The sequence below is a fragment of the Vicugna pacos genome, chromosome 2, assembly GCF_048564905.1.
Source record: "Vicugna pacos chromosome 2, VicPac4, whole genome shotgun sequence".
NCBI classification, from domain to species: Eukaryota; Metazoa; Chordata; class Mammalia; order Artiodactyla; family Camelidae; genus Vicugna; species Vicugna pacos.
The window spans coordinates 115,648,260-115,668,267 of NC_132988.1; positions in this window are offsets into that span (position 1 = coordinate 115,648,260).

Sequence of the window (20,008 nt, forward strand, 5' to 3'; positions counted from 1 at the left end):
ATCCACTCACTGCCACCTGGCAGAAGTGATAAATTTCAAGATCTGTGACAGACGAAAACCATGACGCTTAATGTCAGGTCCTTATGAACTCAAATCAGAGCTGCATGTAGATTTTCACTCTTCGATCGTCATTCACACTATTGGAAGTTCAGAAAGTCGGGCTGCTTATCACAGGGGACCCTGCGGAAAATGGTGAGTCCGCAGGTGGCTTTGACGGCACTATGGCCCACTCCTCCCCAAGGCGGCATCACAGGCCGGCCTCCAGCAGTGCTGGCACTTGACAGCCAAATGGAGACCAGCAGGGGACACTTGAGACAAGGTCTGGTCCTCTGGCCAGGCCAGCCTCCTCTCCTCTGGGAGAGGAGGGGGCTCACTCCCCTCCGCCATCTCTTGGCCAACTGCTCCCTCTGGCCAGAGCAGGTCAGCACAAGGACAGGCACCCCCCCGCACTGCAGGCCCACGGACTGCGCTTCAGAAGCGGGAGTTATTCTAGAAGAGTGAACTCAGATGCAAGAGGTGCTCCTTGGGAGATTCTCCAGGCTCCATGAGGGGCACAAGCCCAGGGGTTCTAAGGATGCCCTTATATAAATTATATAATAAGGGGTTATTTAGTGCCGGGGTAGAGAGGGCAGGCCATCGGGCAGCGCCCAGCTTCCCCATTCTGCACGGACAGTCAGGTAGGCACACCACACACCTTCAGGCATGGGCACAGAGCTTGTGTTTGAGGCTGACCTTCAGAGGAAAAGCATGGGACATCCAACCTCATTACCTGCAGGTGCCCTGGATGGCTGTACCATGGAGCAAGAATGCCCCCGCGGCTCCCATAGCCCTTTCTGTGCACTATCTCACCAGGGAAGACAGAGGTCCAGCCACAGATGATCATCCAGGCCTCCCTGGGACACCCAGACTCAGTCATTTCAGGGCAGGATCCAACCACCAAGACAGCTTCACACACATACCTCGTCTATGTTGGGCCTCACTTTACAGACTGCTCTTTTCCCCTCAAATTAAAGGTTTGTGGCAAGCCTGCATCCGTAAGCGTCAGGGCCATTTTTCCAGCACGTGCTCACTACATGTTTGTCACAATTTTGGTATTCTCACATGTTTCAAACTTTCACTACTATTTGTTATGCTAATCTGATCAATGATCTTTGATGTTACTCTTGTTTGGGGCACCATGAACTGCACCCACATAAATGGGTCCTGACTCCCCAACTCACCATTCTACCTTCTCTCCCTTTCTTTGTGCTTCCCTGTTTCCAGAGACACAACATCAGGCCAGTGAATAACCCCACAATGGCCTCCAAGCATTCGAGTGAAAGAAGAGTGGCATGTCTCTCACTTTACATCAGAAGCCAGACATGATTAAGCTTAGTAAGGAAGGCATTTCGAAAGCCGAGATAGGCTGAAAGCAGCCTCTCTTGCCAAAGAGCCAAGTGGTGAATGCAGAGAAGTTCTTGAAGGAAACTGGAAGTGCCAATCCAGTGAACAAAGTTAAGCAGCCTTATTGCTGAAATGGAGAACGCTGGAATGGTCTGGATAGAACAAGCCAGCCACAACTTTCCCGTGGGCCAAAGCCTAATCCAGAGCAAGACCCTAACTCTCTGAAGCCAGAGGGGAGGAAGCTGCAGAAAAAGTTGGAACCAGCAGAAAGAGAGGTTGGCTCATAAGGTTTAAGGGAAGGAGCCATGTCCAAACTTCAGTGGCAGGTGAAGCAGCAAGCGCTGATGTAAAAGCCACACAGCAAGTTTTCCAGAAGATCCAGCAATGATTATCCACAAAGATTCACTACACTAAACAAGAGATTTTTTTCAATGCAGAAAAGCAGCCTCATATTGGAGAATCTCATAGCTGAAGAGGAGAAGTCAATATCTGGCCTGAGTTTCAAAAGACACATTGACTCTTGTTAGGGGCTAATGCAGCTGGGGACTAAGTTGAATCCAATGTTCATTTACCCTTCCAAAAATCCTAGGGCTCTTGACCATGTTAAATTGACTGCCTGTGTGCTATGAAGGCCACAAAGCCCAAATGGCAGCACATTTGTTAACAGGGTTTAATGACTATTTTAAGCCCATTGTTGATACCTACTGATCAGAAAGATTCCTTTCAAAATATTATTGCCCATTGACAATGCACCTGGTCACCCAAGAGCCCCGGTAGTGGTGTATGAGATGTGTGTTTTCATGTCCACTCACAACACCCATGCTGTAGCCATGCATCATGGAGTAATTTGACTTTCAAGTCTTATTATTTGATAAACACATTGCATAAGGCTATAGCTGCCTCTGATTCCTCTGAATCTCGGCAAAGTCAACCGAAAAGCTTCTAGAAAGGATTCACTCTTCTAGATGCCATGAGGAACTTTGGTCATTCATGGGAAGAGATCAAAGCAAACATTCACACGTGTCTGGAAGTTGATTCCAACTCTCCTGGATAACTTTGAGGGGGTCAAGGCTTCAGTAGAGAAGGACCTACAGATGTAGTAGAAACGGCAAGAGAACTAGAATTAGAAGCAGAGCCTGAAGAGGTGACCAAATCACTGCAATCTCCTGATAAAATAGATGAGAAGTTGCTTCTTAGGGATGAGTGGAGAAAGGATCTGCTCCTGGTGAAGATGCGGTGAAGATGCTGTGAATACTGTTGAGATGACGAAGGATTTAGAATATTATGTAAATTTAGTCAAAGCAGCAGCAGGGTTTGAAAGACTGAATCAGATTTTCAGTTCTACCATGGGTAAAATGCTATCAAATAGCATTGCATCCTACAGAGAAATTGTGAAAGGAAGAGTCAATGTGGCCAGCTTCATTGTTGAATTATTTTAAGAAGCTGCCAAAACTACCCGCCAACCTTCAGCAACCACCACCCTAAGTCAGCAGCCATCAACATCAAGCCAAGACTCTCCACCAGCAAAAAGATTGCAGCTCACTGAAGGCTCAGGTGATGGTTAGCAATTCTTAGCAAGAGGTATCTCAGGTATGGACATTTAGACATGCTGTTGCACACACAGGCTACAGTATAGTGTAGACTTTTACATGCACTGAGTAACTGAAAAGTTCATGTGGCACTGGTTCACTTTGTTGGTGGTGGTGTCTGGAATAGAACATGCAGTATCTCCAGGTGTGCCTGTAATGGCTTTAGAACTGCCCCACCACCCTTCTCCAGGAGAGGAATCTTCTCCAGTATTCCTCTAAGAATGTAAAACTTTTAGCAGTTAGTCCAAAGAACTTCTAGAAGTGTGATAAAAGCACTCAAGTCTTGAGTCTCAGAAGTGGGATGCAAACGTTAATATTTCCATTCTTACTAATCACTAGACAGACCCTCCACCCCCAGGTATTGAGGACAAGGCCTAGAAAAATTCCCTCAAAATCAAAGGATAAGCACTATGGTGAACCACTCAAGTTTCAAGACTTGCTGCCTAAAGGAAGTTGAGCTGGTCATTCTGGACACGTTTGGCACATTTTTTGGTGTTGTACTGCACAGGAGGCAATCTCAAGAGATGCTATGGAAGAGATCCAATGTGGTTTCTATTCTCTGCCAATAAAGGAGTCACTGGCTTCAAAAATCTGAGGTTACTTAATAGAGTAGATCTTCATATAAAAATTCATACCGAGAAAAGAGGACTGAGCTTTCTATTCTGTTGACACTTAACAGCCAATGACCCATGAGTGCCCTTGAAGAAAGAATTTCAGCCACTTGAATGGGTGGTTGGGCTTCCTGACCCAGACATTAATGAAGCAGATATGACCCTCCTAGTTGTTCAATTTCAAGTATGAAACTAAAAAGGGTTCATTCTGTCAGCTAGTGGGGGCTTTATTCCTAAAGGACCTCAGGAGGAAGTCTACACAGAGCTGCCTCCAGAACCAGCTCACGGTTCAACAGATCTTCAAAGCAGGATTACATGTGACCCAGTAATCCCTGCTAAATGCTCAAAAGAATTGAAAACGTGGGTTTAAACAGGTATCTGTAAACCAGTGTTCATTGCACCATTATTCACAAGAGCCAAAATGTGGGAACTCTATCAACTGATGGAGAAATAAAATATGATACATCCAGGTAACAGACTGTTATCAGACAGAAAAAGGAATGAATTTCTGACCACTCTTACAACATGGATGAACTTTCCAGTTATTGTAAGTGAAATAAGCCAGACAACACAAATGCTATGATCAAATCATATGAAACAGAATAGAAAAGTTAGAGATAAAGAAGGTTAGAGGTTGCCGAGGACTGGGGAAGGAGGGGAATGGGGGTCATTGCTTAATGGCTGCAGAATTTCTTTGTGGAGTGATGAGCAAGTTTTCCAGTGATACTAACACTATTGTATAACCATCACTAATTACTGCCACCCGCTGTAGACATAAGATGGTTCAAATGGCAGATTTTATGTTATGTATCTTTTATCACAAAAGATCTTGGGGGTTAAACAACAGCTCACCTATTTCAGAGTGACAGCTAAATGCCCACCTGTTAGAGACTCACTGTTTCTATTTCCCCTAAAGTTCAAATGTTGAACCACTAATCCTCAATGTGACAGTAATTGGAAATGGGGCCTTTGAGAGGTTAGGCTTAGATGAAGTCACAAGGGTGGAGCCCCATGATGGAATCAGTGCCCTTTTAAGGGTAGAAGGGACCAGAGAACATGCTTTCTTCGCAACGTGAGGGCACAGCAAGAAGGTTGCTGTCTTCAGGCCAGAGAAAGGGGCCTTCCAACACCTGGATCTGGGACTTCCCAGCCTCCAGAAATGAGTAGATTGTTTTAGCCACCCCAGTCAATATGGTCACAAAACGGAGGAAAGATAAGTGATTTCCTACAGGTGAGAGGCAGACTCTGATATGTAAAGAGCTTGGAAGTCATCTCTCCCACAGTAGGAAGGAAAAACATTAAACAAACTGGAAACAACTTAGATCCAAAGAAGTCGCAGGCCAAGCTGCTGCCTCGACCAGTGGGGGGCCAGGCAAGAGGATACAGAGTCCCCAGTTACAGGGAATAGAAGCCCAGTGCCTGCAGGAACTTTTTTGCCGGGAAACAAGCGGCACCCAAATTCCCATGAGCTTAAAGTACTACATTCACACCTACTTGCTTAAATGCACACGCTTGCTTTGTTTTAATGTTTTACGCAGTAGATGACCTATAGCATATATTATGCTAGAGAAAATTTGGGGTGAGCAATCCTGAGATTGACCATAAGGGCACAAGGAGGGCAGATATTTCCTTAGGATGAAACAATGGATGGTCCTGGAAAGCCAGATCATCCAATAGCAGAACTTTATTGTGGCATGAAAGCATGCGGTTTAACCCAGGGGAAATATTTGCTATCTCGAGATGTCCTGGAGGCAATCACAGGATGGACTTAGAAATCTTGCATACCCTGAGGAGGGTGATTGCTCCTGGAAGGGATAGGCCTGAAATTAAGCAGTTTAACAACAAACAGAACTTGGTGCTTATCGCATGGAATATCTAAAGCCCCACCCCTTTGACTGCATTTTTTTCTGCGCTGTATACTCCTAATAAATATGATGTTGACCAGGCTTTCGGTGCTCTAGATCCATGAGATCTTGAGTTCCCTGGTCCCACCTTTGCTCTTTATTTTGTCTTTTTGTTTCTTAAGTCTTACATTACCCATCCTCAGACAGTCCCGAGCTGCGCTGGATGCAGCACATTTTAAACTAATCGGCAAATTCATTTCAGCTCTGGGGACTGGTTGAGGGTATAAACTCCAGTGGAGACTTTGTCTCGGAGGGGGTCCCCGCAATTTCACTACCTTTACTTATGGCAGCCCCCACCAGGCCTTGCTGTGACAATCAGGAAAAGATCTTGTGCTTCCAGCAGGCAGGGGGGAGAGCAGCCGTCAGCAACGCACTCAGAGCGCAGGTCAACAAGGCCTGCAAGCCATTTACCAAAGCCTGATCGACCAGAGGAATGAGTGAGGCAGCCTCGGTCCCTGGAGCCTTCCTGTGTTGCCTGAAGTATCTGAATGATGGCCAAGTTTTCCAAATTTAATTACATCCGCCAAGCCATAGATTCAGGAAGCCTGGAATTTCAACCTGGACAAACACCTGAAGTTTATACCTCATCCGATCATATCCAAGCCTCGGAAAGTCCCAAAGTGAATCGAAAGCAAGTTCTACGGCAGGAGAGGCCCAATCAGAAGAGCAGGGGGGCCAGGGTGTGCTCCCCTGCAGCCCAGCAAGCAGGGCCTCCTCACGGGGACTCGGCAGAAGCACTGGCCTGGATCCTGACTGCACTCCACTGTGGGCTGGCCTCTCTGCCACCACTGCGCCAGCCGACCACCTCAGTACCGTCTCCTCCGGGTTTGCTTAGGACACAAATCTGGCAGAAGTAATTTTTGTCTTCCACAATTTTATCTAAGATGAATCATTAGGAACCATGCAAATGGCAACTAGGAAGTGACTTTATCAGACTTCCAGGTTATGGCCTTGGCACCTGTCACCAGGTTCCCTCTCCCAAGGCAGGTGTTCTACCTCCTGGTATGTATTTGCTTGTAGCCTTTTGTGGCCATTAGGAAAAGACAGAACCCACCCCTCTCCCCAACCTAAATCTGACCAACAAGGGCTTCCATCACAGGGAGCTGCTTCTCACGTCTTGTGGGATGAGGTCAATCCCAGCCTGGAAACAAGGAGTGGCCATTGGGAGGGCCCCAATATCTGCACGCATAGGGCCATGTTGCTGGATTTAAAGACAGATTCTCTGGTTTAGGAAGTCCTTTGGCCCTGGCTCTGACCTCAAGTTCCAAGGTGCCTCTCACTCCCAAAGACACTGTAGGAGGAATTCCATATTCACTGGGGTGATGACCCCCAAAGCCACCTGCCACAATACCCCCAGCAGCCCCAGCCCAAGCATCTGTCCAAAGTCCCCATGAGTCAGGGCTGCAGTGCTCCAGGCCATCAGGCACTGAAGACCCTGAATTTACCCCCAGTCTCTTTTCTAGACAGTCCAGGAAGCCCCTTGGACTGCAGCCTGTCCCCGGCCCCAGGGCACCGCCAACGGACTCTGTAGGCAGCAGGTGAGGATGCTCTTCTTGGCGTGTTCAGAGCATCTGAGCCCTGTGTCAGGGCAGAGGGGTCGGGGGGGTACTGAGTGCCCAGCAGAGGACGCTGCTGCTGCCTTTTTCCATGGGTCTGAATGTTGGACATTTTGCCCCCAGTAAGGTTCCCAAACACACGCACATGAGAAAATGAACGGCTGGAGAGCCCACTCCAGTCTTCTTCCCCATTTTCAGCAGTTGCCATCAAGTCAGTGCGGTTCTACGACATTCACTGACGACACACCCTTTGTTCTGTTTAAGGGGAGACACAGCAATCCCCGTCACAGTGCAGAACTCAGCCAGCTCAGCACCAGTTTATCAAATTTCCAACTACATTCACCCACCACAAACCCCAGAACCTGGCTCTGGGACTTCCCAGCCTCCAGAACTGAGAAGTAGATTGTCTGTTTTGGCTACCCAGCCTACGATTTCGGATTTACTTTGGACTTTGAGGCTTGTGGGAACAGTAAGAATGTAGGAGGGGTAAGAAATTTCCTCCAGGTAGGAGTTAGGATATAATACGTAAAGAGCTTGGAATGCCTTCTCTCCCACGGTAGGAAAAACATTGGATATAAGAAGTGAATTTCAACGTGTTCAAAGAGGAGGTCACAGGCCAAACTGCCGCCCCGACCACCGGAGAGCCAGACGAGAGGACACAGAGTCTGATTAAAGGAACAGAAGCCCACTATAAGCCTGAGCCAAGCCCAGGACCTGCTGGCACATTTTAAACTGACAAATTCATTTCAGCTCTGGGGACTGGTAGAAGGTGTAAACTCCAATGGAGACCTTGTCTCAGGGGAGCTCCCCACAATTTCACCACTTTGACTTGCGGGAGTCCCCCCACCCCAGGTCTCCCTGCGAGGATCAGCAAGTCCTCCTGGTGCTTCCAGCAGGCAGAGGGAGAGCAGCTACTTGAAATGTGCCAAGAGCTCAGGTCAGCAAGGCCTGCGAACCATTTTATCGAAGTCTAACTGACCTCACAGCGGGCAACACACCACCTTGGGCCTTGGGCCCTTCCTGGGCCACCTAAAGAAATACCTGAATGAGAGCCAAGAGTTTTCCCAAGTTAATGGTCTACGGCAAACCACAGATACAGGAAGCTCAGAAGTTCAAGCAAGATAAACCCATAGGCTATACCTGGTCACGTATTCAAGCCTCAAAGTCCACAGTAAATCCAAAGCAAGTTCCACGGCAGGGGAGGCCGAGTGAGAAGGGCAGGGGCGCCGGGTGTGCTCCCCAGCAGCCCAGCAAGCCGTTTCCCCAGCTCTGCTGCTCTCTTCTGGGCCCCGAAGCCACACATCCCCTCGTGGAGACTTCAACCCAAGAGTCCGTGAGGACAGCTCCCTGGGCTAAGACATCCAGAAAGTTCTTTGTCACAAAGAGCTCAGTGAGATCGGTGCAAAAGGCATCGCCCCCGGCATGAGGCCTGAACCCCAGCAGAGAGCACCTCCCACTGGTCCCAGTGACCCAGACCTTCCTCCTACCTCAAGTAAGGTGGCAATGTCATCTACAAGAAACACTCGGACACGAGACAGCGGAGGGGATCGGAGCCCTGAGGAGGCAGCCCCGGTGCCCAGCTCCCACCCACACGTCCCATGCGGTCGGGGGTGCTGGGACTCGGTCAGGAACGAGTCCCAACGGAAGGCCCTTCCGCACCCCCAGACCCTAGAGGCCCCTGGCGATCTGAGGGCAGGGGTGCCCTAGACAGCACGAGGCGCCCGGGGGCGTCTAAGCCAGGACAGGAGAGCAAGGATGGCCCCGCCCAGCTCGGCCCCGCCCCAAGCTCAGAGGAGGTGCCAGCGTTCAGCAGCGAGAAGGGGCTAAAGGAAACGTTGCTCTCCTGGGTCAGCCTCGGTGGGTTTACGAGGGAAGAGAGCAAGCACCAGCTGAGTTCCAGTCCCCCCTTTCCCGTGCTCTCCGTTCCTTTCTGCTTAAACTAAGCTGCCTCCACTGAGGGGCTCACTGTACCAAACTGGCGTGTCGTCCCAGCTTCAGGTAGGAAGCTGTAGGACCCCCTCACCGCCCCAGACACTGACGCGGGGTCTCAAGACGCTTGCACGCGAGTTGTTTGCCAGGAACTTGGGGTCGGCTGGCGTCCAGCTGGTCAAGAATGGTCAGGACCATCGACCCTCCCCCTGGGCTCTGAGTGTCTGACAGGTGACCTTTGGATGCCAAAGGGCCAAAAACTCCCTCAAGAGCCTTCCATTTTCTGAACACTCATCCCGTGAAGGAGCCTGCAGCTTAGTCGTGCCTGCAAAGGACAATGATGACCCAGCCTTTTTCCCAAGTCAGTCACCTTTCCCAGCGCTCCCCTCACCTCAGATCACCCAGCCTCCTCATCCCTTAAATACCCTGGGCCCCTCGCCATCCGGGGGAGGATCAGAGACTTCTCCTCCCGACTCCCCGGGCGTCCCAGCGTTTGCCTGCCGCCTGCTTCCGGCAGAGGAAGCTGGTGCCATAAGAGCTGGGCATCAGGCCTGAGTCCGGGCGGGGAGACGCTTCCCCGCCTGCTCAATGGTGCGGACAGCCTTCTTCCGTCCGCCTCCGCTGACTACGGGGGCAACGTTCTCCATGGAAGTGCCAGGACATGGGGAGGCCGAGGGAACAGGACCCTTGAGAAACATGCCCCTTTAGATAAGAGGCAGGCGTCTCTCACACAGGGGTCACAAGACAGCCCCCCGGAGGTCAGCAGGCAAGTCCTGTCCAACAGGGACTAGTGAGGCCGTCCCCCACCTCCTCATGCAGTCAGCGAAGGCTCAGCCTTGCTTGAAAAGCCCAGGATAGACTCCACCAACATTTGGTGGGAGGGGAGCGAGCTGGAGAGAGTCATTTCCTTCCTGAGTCATGCTGGGTGAGCTCATTGAGGGTGGGGGCCGGCATGGGAGGCCCAGTGTAACCCTGACGGCAGGAACAGGAACAGAATCGATGGGAGACCTGAGCCTGTGAAAACCACACTCCGGCAAGTGCGCCTCCCCAACTCCCCAGGCCACATCCTGGAGCCACTCAGGTAGGAGACCAGCCCCACAGCCCAGGGATGCCTGCACCAGGGCTAGTGCCACCAACGGGCTAAGGTCTGGCATGTGAATGAGGACACTGCCAGGGACCACTGCCTTCCCCCACACTCACTAGTCCTGGAGCCAGTGGAGAACCCGACAGGGACTAGGCATCATTTCCACGGACGAGGCTTGTACGTCACATTGATAGAGGCTTAGTGAGGGTCGGCGGGGAGTGGAGGAGAGTGAACAATTAAAACAGCCTGGCAAGAAGACTAGTCACGAGCTGACAGAAGTGCCCTCAGAGAAAAAAGTCAATGAAGCTAATCATCAATAAAACTAGTAAAATACAGATGTCACAGAACAGATGACATTCTGTGTCCTAAATCTGAGATCAGCTCATGGAGGCAGTTCTGCAAAGGACAGAGATGCCTGTTGAGCCCAGGTAAGCAGATACTCAACTATCCACTCGCAATTTGAGCCATTTGGGTCCATTCTGAGGACCAGATCCATGAGCCCCTCCTCCCCACCCTCATCCCTTTCCCAGCAGCTCCATGAAGGACAAGGTCTACACACCCAGGAGAACAGGAGGAGGAGGGGGTCAGGGAGAGTCAAGAATCCAGCAGTGTCCAAGCCGGACACCAGGCGCTCACCCAGAAACCAGCAGCCTCCGTCCACTCACGGTGACTCAAATCCAACTTTCAAGTGCCCTAAGTTGAGCACATTTCACCCACCCTTAAGGGTGAAATGTCAGTTTGGTCACTGGAACATGGCTCCCCCTTCAAGATGTCCCTGATCATTGACTTTTGTCACCTTGATACTTAGAGCACACGGGGTCCAGCACATGTGACCTGGTTGTCCTCTGAGGAAACATCCAAACACTCAACACCCCTAGGAGCCATGGAACATTCTTGTATCTGAAGCTCCAAGGACCCTTCTTGCCTAAGCGCCAGAAACACCACTCTTCCCAGTGCCTCGTCCCTGCCCCCGTGGGGTGTCCTGTCTGGCAGAGACTTACAGAGGAGAAGCTACAACTTTGACATCAGGTGACAAGCAGCAAGTCCTGCAAGTTCACAAACAGGCATCGCAACACAGTGGGGCACCGACCCCAGGGAGGGCCCTACCTCCACGGAGACCCCCACCGAAGCACTGGCCTGGATCCGGACGGGCAGCTAAAAAGTTTTCTCATGAGTCAACAGGGAAGTTGGATCAGCATCTTCCACCTTCCAGGCCAACCTTGTGTCTGTCCCCACAGCCCTCCCAGGCCATCTCCATCCAGAACGGAGGGTTTTCAGTCCCCAGCACTGGAGCATGAACATGATGGACTGCCAGCAGAGACCTGGCTGGGACGCAGAGCTGGAACCTCCACCAAAACCAGGGTCAGGTGGTCCCAGCACAGGGTGCTGTCCCCACAGAGGTCAGAGTCCTGGCCACCAAGCCCTCAAGCCAGTTCACGCAGGGCCCACCTTGATTTTCTAACTTAAACGCAGCATTTTCTGTGTAACCAGGAGAGTAGGTTCCAGGACCCAGATTTCAGGATTTGTGGCGGATGGATATTTCTGAGTTAAAATCTAATACAATCTTTGTTGTAGTCTTGCCACAAATCTCAATGCTGAATCAGACCAGCTTATTTACAACAAACGAGAGCAACATTAAACCCCAGTGAGATCTGCACAGTAAAATCCACACTAACTGGAAAACTGAGGGTGTCCCCGAGTCTTTCCCTCTGTCCTCCAGCAAGGACTTGGACGAAAAGGAAGGACTCATATTACCTCAGTGCATGGATGGGGTTTTTCTACAGTGTGAGCATTTCCACCCCCCAGGGATGTAGGAAAATGGGAGGCTGACAGCATCATTCTTCAAGGTGGAGAATCACATGAATGCTCCCGGCAAAGCGTTCCAGGTGCTCCCACAGTTCCTGTGTTCAGAGAGTCTCTCCCATGGGACCCCTTCCCCATTCCCTGCAGTCCCGGTGTTTCCAGTATGAGTTCTCTAGGGTGTGTTTTGGGGTGAGTGTCATTCAAGGCTATTCACACTGATAACTTTCAGAGAATTTCACCTTATGACAGTCCATTTTCTGTGAGATAAGGAACCACTGGAATCTGAGTTGCTGCATGAATTCATAGAGTGTACTTGGTCCAAACAGGATTGAAGTTGGTGGGGGAATCAGTGAGCCAAGACCAAGACTCTATACCCAGCCAGGCAAATGCTGACCAAGATCCAGGAAGGCCCCCCCCCCTTTTTTTTTTAATTCCATAGCCAGGCTCCAGCAGTCTGTTGGCTCTTATCACCAGCTTAGCAGCCCCCATGTGACAGGCAGGGTCGGGAGAAGCCTGGCACATGCAGGGGACAAACAGCTGCCACTCTGAGATTGACAAGTTTATTTCAACTGGGTCCTGGGACAACTGAATCAGTTCACCAGCCGCTCAGGACAAGGGACAACAGTCAGAAGTCCTGGGCCACAGAGGCCAAGACTTAAGTGTGGAGCCTCTATGCTCCTGATCAGAAAGTTGGCTGACAGTGCGTCCCTGAGCAGGTTTTTCTGGGTGACTTCTAAGCTCGGGGGTCTGTTTCACAAGGGTCAACCTCTAAAGGGCCCACTCTGCCACGCTCCTGCTGCAAGACACATCATCTTGCTGAGTCCAAGTTTTCCCACTGAGCACAGCCAACAAAAGGGGGCCAACCAAAAGCATCAGAGACTCGTTCAGTACAGACAGCCATGCCGGGCTCCTCTCCAGGCCCCAAGCTCCGGTGCCGTGTCCCAGTGTCCCCTCGTACCCTCAAGGCTCATTAGCGCCCAGCAAGCAAACTGCTCAGATCCTGAGCTCTGCTGAGACTGAGGGTGCAGACAAGGGTGCCTCAATGCATAAGATAAACCCCTTTCTTTTTAAACCCAGCTAGCTAGAGCCTTGTGCCTGAGGACTCCAGCCAAAGCCACATGCAATACACCAGCTGTTTGGAGCCCACTCGCCCATGCGGGTGAAGGCCCCTTGTAGCCATACTGGATGCTAACTTCAGCCACCACGGGCACAGGGCGGTCCTGAGTGGCCAGCCCACACCTACACCAAGAAATGAAGGCAGAGCAGAGGACATCAGCAGCTCCTTGCAGGCACACAAGGAAGCTCATTCTTCCTCATTGAAACGACTGCACCTGGTGGGAAGTTAGATGCCGTACCAGCCTGGAGTCCGGGCCGAGGCCTCCCCACTGAGCTTTATCATTACAGAAAGGGGTTCACCTTTGCGTTACTAGTTCCTGACGTGCACTGCTTTCCAGAAACCTCAAGGGCACGGGGATAAGTGCTGGATTTGGGTACCAATGCTCCACTCCAAGTATGGGCAGCACTGACTGGGTGAACCCACAGGAGGAACAGGGCACCTGTAGGACTGAGGGCAGCCAGAGGTCCAACAGGAGGAAAGCTAGAGCCGAAGCCAGGGCCTGGAAGACAGCGACAGGCCCTCACCAGTCGGCTGGTGAGGTTTACCCCTATTTGCATACCTTAACTCCTAAAGTGGTGCTGTCCCTCCAAAGCTATTTCCTCCCAAAAGTCTTTACAGGTCACAAGAGGTAGGCAGCAACTCTCCCCCATCTGAACTCACTCAGATTCTTCCATTGGTCACTGACTACCTGCCTCCCCCGGGGTAGTTCAGTCTCATTCACACAATCAAGTCCTTGCCAGAGCAGAGCCCGTCCCCATGACTAGACTCCGGGAGTCCTCACGGCCTGGCAGAATCGGACTCGTAGCCGAGATAGCCGGGCACGCAGCACAGCGGCTGGAACGTATTAAAAATTTGATAGATGCCCAATGTTGATTTTGCTCCTTTCCTGGAGAGCAGTTTGACAGTTTACAAAGCATCTGTATCTACTATCTCCTCTAAGTCTCAACACACTATTCTACTACCTATGTTTTGTAAGCTGGATAGACAGCTGGCAAGGAAGGAAGAGAACTATCCTGTGTCACAGGACATCCGAGAGGCTGAGACCCGTTTGTTTTGCTCCATCTGATAAAGCACGCATCTCCAGTTTAGCTTCCTGTCTGCAGGGCCAGATTCAAGGCTGGCTATCTCGATTCTGGGCTAGCCTGGAATTGAATATAGACACCTAGTAACAAAACCAAATCTACCTAAACGAGTTAATGTGCACAAATGACTTGAGCAGCTGCTGATTAGTCAGAATTGCTATTTTATTAAGCGTCTTACTTGCTCTCATGTCTAAATAAGTTTGGTCACGTTAGTCACCTGATTTGCCATGGGAGTGAAAGTATTTTTACAGCCCAAATACCCGTCCCCCCTTAAGTCTGGAGCTAAGTTAGTGACACTAAAGTTCCTCACGTACTGTCCCAGCACTATTAGCTCAGCCAGTTCCCTTCACACCCAGCATAACTTAGTTCATCATCATTAACAAGCCAGCTGCAGAGGGAGCTGGCTGATTTGCTACCTAATCAGCCAGAGCACTGATTTATGGGAACTAACTCTGGGATGCCACATCCTCTGTCAGGGGTAAGTTCTTTCTGTCCAGGTTGAGATGTTAGAGAGACAGCTGTGCTTTCTAAGCTCCGATACTTGTATCAAGTGGGGACAATGCGAGGCAGAAGGTCCTCATTTATTCTCAGAACCATGTGCCAGGGCCACCTCAGGACACTCAAGAACCGGTTCTTCTAGCTGCTAGGAGACCACCGCCCAGTGCAGTGCACCCAACGATGCTATCACCCTGGAAAGTCAATCTATTAGCGCTATGATGCTGGACCCACAGGTGCACCCCCAACCCATAGCTGGGACCCCTCCACTGACCTGAGGAACTTACATTTTTCAGTCACGGGAGATTCAGCTGCATGACTCCCGACTCCATGAAAGTTATGGTCCAACCGCAACTCTTGAGGAATGTCACTACATGTTTTACACGCAGTGCTTTTTAGAAAAGTTAGTTTCAAGCACTACCAACAAAAGACAGCAGGCCACTCCCAAGCTGTCCTACTCCTTTGCAGGACGGCAGGGCCCCTGGGAGCCTAAGTTTTCACTTGCAAAGCATGTAGTTAAGTCATCTGCTTGGTGGCTTTGCTTTTAAGTGACTGAGTCACCTACCACCTCGTTGTCCAAGCCAGAAATCAGGCATCGCTGGGCTCCTCTCCTCACCCCAACACCCCACTGCCTGCACTTCTCAGTGTATCTATTCCCCGCCCCCATCATCACAGCCCCCGCCCCCAGCTTCACTGATCCTTCAGGTTTCAACTTGTGAAGTCACTTCTCCTAGGTGGTGTTCCTCAACCCCTTAGGAAAGTGAGGGACCTCATGCCCACATTTCTGTAACACCTCCAGCTCCGTGACACACAAGATGCTTCTATTCTCCAAGTTATGCATTTCTAACAACTGCGTCTGAGCAGGACTATGTTTCTTTCCTACAATGCACTCAAGTTTTATAAAGATAGAAAACCTAGTGTGCACCAGGCCCAGGAGTATTCTCCGTGTGTCTAACTTCAATGCACATCATTATAGCAGTGGACTCACGTGTCTTTCAACTAAGCATGATTCTATGACTTGACATAGTCCACATTTTGTTTTCTGAAACATCCAGATATGTTGGCTTAATACCACCCATGGTCAAGGACGATACTCTAGTATTTTGATACTACATAGTGCAGTGGTGGGGGTGGGGAACCCAAGGGAGGGTTGAAATAGCCATAAAGAGAATTGGTTCCTTTTGTGAACCAGTACTGAATTATTGTGACACAGAAAAGTGGCATCATCCAATGGCCACCTATGCAGTGGCCCGGCCTGGGATGAAAAGTGCTCACAACTTCCCAAGTTTTAGATGTTATCAGGAACAACATTGTATTTCCCTTGATTCCACCCCTTTTGGAGTTAAGTGACCTCTTCCTGTTGGTTTCCAGTGGTGCAGTCATTGAGAATCATTCTCTTCAACATCCACAACATGCCAGGCAGATGCTGAGTGTGCAGCAGTCATGCTGCCTGACCTGTGTCTCCATCCCACGGGGTTAAGTTTCTCAAGGACCCACACTCTCCCCCACGTATCTGTAGATCTCCATTGTGCACATCACAATGGAGATCTACAGATTCTTCAATTTTGGCAATCTTATAGGGACACAAATGCACCAACCTCTTAAGAACCACAGCCCAAAGATACATGGGGCTTCAATGGAACAGACATGCCTGGAGGAGACAGCAAGCCTCGTTCGAAATTGAAACCAGATGCCAACCCCTCCCAGATGTACATTAGTGGTGCTACCTGGTCCATTAACTTTGACCTCAGAGTCTGACTTCTCTCCAGCCTCACTTTCTGCAATCCCTTTGGATCTATTGACTTGACAACCTCGCAACAGGGTTCAAGCTGTCTGCATACAGAGGTCTTACTATTCAGTCCCAACAGTGCCACTGGTAGGGACTCGCGCTCCCCTCCCCAACCAGGGACAAGGAGCCTGGGCCTTCCCCAGGCCCAGACCCAAGCCGGGGGCACTGAGGCAGAGCCGTCTGTGGCCCCTGCCACCCTCCACCTGCACATGGACATGGAAGAACTTCACAGCCACGCCCGCCAGGCTGAGGAACTGAGCCCACAACCGCACAGGCAGCACAAGACACTGTGCAGCCCCGGATATGACAAATGTTCCAGTGGCTGTTTTAAAGGCTGCTATTCGTTCTAAGCTGTATTTGAGAGTTTTCAAATGGAAGTCAGACCTGGGAGTGGGCTGGGGAGTAACCTTTGCAATCATGTCTTTGAGGACACCTTGGCAGGGCACCTGGCCTCAGTCGGTACCCTGGTTGGGAGTTTGCCCCAAAGTCGAGTATTCCAGAATGGGTGGTAAACCTATAGAGTAAATGCTACCTTCACTGTCAGTGGGCGTCTGCAACTCCAACATCGTGTGTCCTTTCCCTCCAAGAGGGCTCAGTGGCCAGGGATTAGGGCTCTGGGCTTGGGAAGGAGGATGACAGACGGGCAGGCCCAGTCTCACCTGCTGTTAGGGGTTGACCTGGGCGACCCCAGTCACATTCAGGTCCTAACCACAGTACCTTAGGATAAGATGATTTGGAAATATGGCTATTGCAGCTGTAGTCAGTCAGCATGAGGTCATAGCGGAATCAAGTGCACCTTCATCTAGTATAAATGATGTTCTTCAGGAAGAAATTGGTACAGACACTCAGGGAAACGCCATGCAAACATGAAGGCAGAGATCAGAGCGATGCTTCCACAAGCCAGTGATGGCCAGGAAGCCCCCGGAAGCTGGGAGAGGGGCAGGAGCGGATTCTTCCTCACACCCTTCAGAAGGAATCAACTCAGTCCCACTGCCTTGATCTCAGACTTCAGCCTCCCAGACTCGAGAACTGTTTAAGTCATTCAGCTTGTGGTACCCTGTTACAGCAGCCCAGCACACCAGCCTACCTTCCCAGCCCCGCGCAGACCTGGACAGCACACCCCTTGCTCTAGGGATGGGAACATCCAGGTGGAAATACCCGACCATCTGAAGAGGGCAGAGAACACCTGTTCTCAGCATGCAAGCAGAACCCAAGGGTCAGACTACGGCTGGCCAGTTCCCTAGACTGATCTACTGGTTAGATCGCTCCTCCCTGACCTGAGGACAGAGAAACTCTCCAGCTCACCCAGGTCCCTCTCCTATGGACATGAAAAGGCAAGAGTTCTCCAGGTTAAAAACTCTGCTTCCTGTTTCCTGTGCTTTGGGTACAGGAACTTGGCCTCTTCACATTTGAGGAGGACTAGCGAGAAGACCAGGGTAGCAGGGAGTGGGTTTGGAAGTGCCAGCAGTGATGCCCCAGGGAGTCAGGTGCACTGGTCTAGAGCAGGTGTTGTCAGAAGCCAGGATGGATTTCTCGAAAGCTGTGGCACCTAGAGATCCTCAGTTATTTGGATTCGGAGCTCAAGCCAGCTCCGCAGGATTGGGGCTTGGATAGACCCTGTGCTTAGTGCACGGAGATGGAGAATTTCCGTGTCTGCAACGGCCAAGGATGACCGAAGTGCTGACCAGACTGGAGTGAAGACAGACTTGGGAGGCCAAAAACTCCATCCTCGGATCATGCTAAAGCTGGCGTTTTCTAAACGCGCGTCCCATGAAGTTGAACTCAGATATGTGCGCAGAGCAGTGATTACCTCACCTTTCCCTGACTCCCAGTGTTACAGCAGGCAGATAGCTCGACATGAGCAGAGAAAGGGGGATGCAGGCCAAAGGCAGGAATTGGTCAAAAAGGAGGGGCACGGGCCGAACGCAGGAAACCCTACACAAAAGCAGGGCCCCAAATCCTTCCCTCCCTAATGATTATTCTGCCCATTAATTTTTACACCCTAACTGACTTGCCAAAGAAACTCGGGGCAGCTGCTCACCTGAGCCTGCCCACTCTTCCCTTGAGTTCTCTGAATTCTTTCTGCAATGGGACAAGAACCTAGTCACCAGCAACACTAGCACCTTCCCCTGCACCTCCAAATCTTCACCCATCAATATCCCAAGCCCCTTGCCTTCCACTACTCAGATCTGAGGTTTGCTCTCCTGTCTTGCTAGCTGCCTCACATGCCTTTTCTCTGCAGCAAACCTCAGGGTCTCAGCCTTTAGCTTGCTGTGCCCATCAGGCAAATGAAACTGATTTGGGAGAGGGACCCTTGATCCTGCCTGAGCTAGATTTTCTGGGAATTTGGAAGTCAGGGTCTTCTCTAGCTTGCTGTGCTCATCAGGCGAATGAAACTGGTTTGGCATCAAAGGAACCCTTAATCCCACCTGGGCTAGATTTTCTGGGAATTTGGAAGTGAGGGTCTGTTCAGACTGGAGGTGAGGGCAGTAAGGCTAGGTTGAGCTAGGAGAGCTGGAGAAGCAATTTCTCTGGACACTTTAGAGCTGCTTCTTGGGCGTGGCTTACCCTGAGCCTGTTTACAAGCCTCAGAGGACCCAAAAAAGACAAGATTCTCAGGGGGCAGGGCCAGTGATGGGAGGTCCCCCCACTGTACAGGGCATCCCGGCATTCCTTCCCAGGAGGCGAGCTCGTCCAAGCCTGAGCTCCTGGAGGGAGTAGCGCCCACCGCGTTCCCTGTTGCTCATGCCAGTACCTGGCACAGAGCACTTTGGCAGGGGCCTGATGCACTCAAACAGGAGAGACCCCTTTCTGGAGCCTGGACTTGAGAACACAAGGGTTGAAAGTGAGCAAGTGGGAAGTTCAGAACACCTGCCCCGTCGCTCCTTTCTGTCCTCCCCGAAGGTGCCGAGACAGCAGCCTCACACGTCTCCTGGCTACGTCCCCAGTTTATGGAGGAGGAAACAAGGGCTCTGAGGCTAAGCACGCTTGGGATGAGGCGGATTCCCACAGAGCTGCACTTCTTGAGCCCTTGGCAGAACCGAGAGGTGAAGGCTTCTGAAACACACACACCTAGAGGGATTCTAAAGATTTCCTCCGAGTTACCCAATTCACTAGCTGCAACCAGTTTACCCAAAACCAGCCCAGGAATTTTCCTCAAGATTTAAGGAGTTGCCCCAAGAAGTGTTTTAAAGAGACACTATTTTACACAATTCGGAATTCAGCGCAAATTCAGGTGATACTCATTCCGTCTGGGATGCAGGCCAGCAGATTCGTTGCACTTGTCTAGTGGGCCCTTCACTAAGCATTGGAAAAACATGGTTCCTGTTGTGATGTTTACAACGGAGCAGGGTTGGCAAATTGGATTAACACTTGATGCTACGCCTGCTAGGTTAAGTATTGCCTAAACTTAGTGTCCGAATTCAGTTGAATGGACTGGCCTTGAACTGGGGTGTCAGGGAGGGCCAGGAAACAGGTACAGAAGCCCCAAGGCAGGCACGGCAGAGAGACAGAGCTCGAAGGCCCTGGTGGCATCCCTACTGGCCCAAGCAGAACGACCCAGGGAAACGGCAGCTTGAGAGCCAGGCTGGGTCTGGGTGCCCCGGGCCTTACAGGCCTGGGGGGGATGTTGGGCTCTACCTTGATAGAGGCCCAGGGTGTGGGACA